The sequence below is a fragment of the Sorghum bicolor genome, chromosome 1 (genome assembly GCF_000003195.3).
Source record: "Sorghum bicolor cultivar BTx623 chromosome 1, Sorghum_bicolor_NCBIv3, whole genome shotgun sequence".
Taxonomy (NCBI): Eukaryota; Viridiplantae; Streptophyta; class Magnoliopsida; order Poales; family Poaceae; genus Sorghum; species Sorghum bicolor.
The window spans coordinates 57,999,223-58,001,951 of record NC_012870.2 but is presented as its reverse complement, the minus strand read 5'-3'; positions in this window follow the sequence as shown (position 1 = coordinate 58,001,951).

Below are 2,729 nucleotides of genomic sequence, written 5' to 3'. Positions count from 1 at the left end.
AAGAGCAATTCAAGTAATGTCATTCCAACACATATGGTGATGTCCATAAAAAATGCAAGATTCAAGCCTCAACCATCTATCCCAATGCAATCCTTTGTCACAATAAGATACACATTTTTACAATTGGTATCAAGTGATTTAATTGGTCTCACATACCTTTTATGGAAATTGATGACAAAGGGGGAGAAGTTGGAACAAAGATATGATCATGGGATAAGTTGGACAACAAAAGATATGTTTCAATGGGGAGAGATCAAAGATGGACATGGACAAGGGAGCAACATTAAAAGAAAAGATGATGGATCAAAATTCTTGGACAAAAGAGAAGCACACAAGTAGGGGGAGCAAGCTCATGAACATTGATTGTTTGCATTTGATATGTGCATACTCATGTGCTTGCTTGCATTGCATAAGTTTTAAATTCAATATGCATGCTTGTGTGGTGTATGCTAGTTATAGAACTTGAATGATGATATGATAACTAGCATGCATAGGTTGGTAGCTAGACTTATGTTCTTCAAGTAAAGACTAGACCCTTGCTTTTAATGTTGATCTCATGGGGTTTCTAGTGTTTTTGTTGTCTAGCTACTCATGGTGCTAAGGATGGTGTACATCGAATACTTCAAATGATATCGATTTGGTATCGAGCTACAAAGGTTTATTCTATACACCTTAGCACTTAGTTGGGTTTTATGGTGCTTATCCAAATTTTGACATAGAGCTTAAATGTTGGATAAGTAGCATAAAATCCAAAACAAGTTAGCAATTTACACTTGTGTGAAGCGCTAGCTTGAAAAAGCTTAATTTCCATATCTTTGTAGAGTTGTCATCAATTACCAAAAAGGGGGAGATTGAAAGGTCCTTGTTTGGTTTTGGTAATTGAGTGACAACTTAGGTGGACTAATAGTGTTTATGTGAGATACACAGGAGATTAGTCCACAGGTGATGATATGATGGAGGAGCTCATTGCATATGAGACATGACATGGATTCATGTGACCAAGGTGGAGAAGATCAAGATGAGGCTTGGCTCGATGGACCGGTTGCAAGAGTGAAGGGCAAGTCGGAGGCTTTGAAGCGAGGGACCGCGTGTGACGGTGAAGCTTGAGCAAGACTTGGCGTCGATGGACCGAGGCAACGGTGAAGAGCAAGTGAGGTCAAGATCAATGAACTAATACGGTCGCGTGATGATATGAAGTGGATCATATCATTTGGTGATTGGTTGGTGCATGTGTTGCATCAACATTGGAGGAGATGGAATGGAAAGCGCAAGGCAAAGGTATAACCTAGGGCTTTTCCATTTCACCGGTCATAGGTGTGTAGAGAAGTTTATGACCGGATTTAGGATAGATGGCCGTACTATCAAGAGGGGCAAACTTGTTTGTATATCGGTCATCTAGTGCCACTTGAGCGATCTAACTTTGCATACGTGTTAGGATCGAGTGGCGTGGCAAGTTGAGAGGCTAACTCCTTTGGGAAAATATTTGTGAAAATGCTAACACACTTACACATGGTGGTGTACACTTGGTGGTGTTGGCACTTTTGCAAAGGAGAAGGTGTTGAAGTTGTTTTTGTTCAACTTGGAGAAGAGAGAGAAGTCTTTCGGTGTTCTCCGGACATTAGGATGGCTTTTAGATTGGAATACTGCTTTGATCCATTTTGATTTGGATTGAGTATTCATATATATTGGATAGTACTCTAAGTAAGCTTTCCAAAATGTCCAAGATCATCGAATTTGGAGTTCGGAGCTAGAAGTTAGCAACCTAACAAGTTGAACTGCAGGCACAGGACGCTGAGAGTCCGGTGCGCACAGGACGAGTCCGGTGGCACAGGACGCTGAGAGTCCGGTGCGCACAGGACAGTCCGGTGTCACAGGACGCTGAGAGTCCGGTGCTGCTGCAAGTTTGCGTTGCTCTCTGCGTGTGAGTCCGGTGCGCACAGGGAGCGTCCGGTGTGAAGCAGCAGAGCGTCCGGTGCTACTGTTCCAGACGCGCGTGTGTGTGCTAGCCGTTGGCGGCAACGGTCAGTTCAAACGGCTAGTGACACGTGGCTGTTTTTGGAGCACAGGACGCACTGTTCCAGCGTCCGGTGCTACCTATAGTGAGTCCGGTGCTCACGTCTTTTGCCCAGTGAAGGGGCAACGACTAGTTTAGCCCTTAGGGCTATAAATAGAAGTGGTGGCCGGCCTTGGCCGGTGCTGAGCACCCTTGGGACTTAGTGTCCACGCTTGGGGAGTGCTAGTGAAGCCTCTAACTCACATATGCTTGATAGTGATCATCCGATTGTGTGAGTGAGCGATTCTAGTGCGTTGCATTGAGAGATTGCATCGAGTGGCACTAGGTGTTCGTGTTGCAAGCCGGTGGTGCTTGTTACTCTTGGAGGTTGCCACCTCCTAGACGGCTTGGTGGCTTGTGACTCCGTCGAAGCACGCAAGGAGATTGTGCGGTGCTCCGGAGAAGAGATTGTGAGGGGTACGGTGCTCACCCCGCGGGGATCGCGAAGAGCAACTCTAGTTGAGCGAGACGTGAAGAGCGACAAGTGGTCCGGCCGGGTCAAGTGCTAGAGCTTGTGGTAAGCACTCCATGTGGGAGAGTGTGACTTGCGGGTCACCACTAGCAAGAGGACCGGCGGCAACCTTGGAGCTTGTCTCAACGGGGACGTAGCTTGGTGGCAACCAAGTGAACCTCGGGAGAAAATCATCGTGTCAACTTTGTTCTTCCCGTTGGTTTG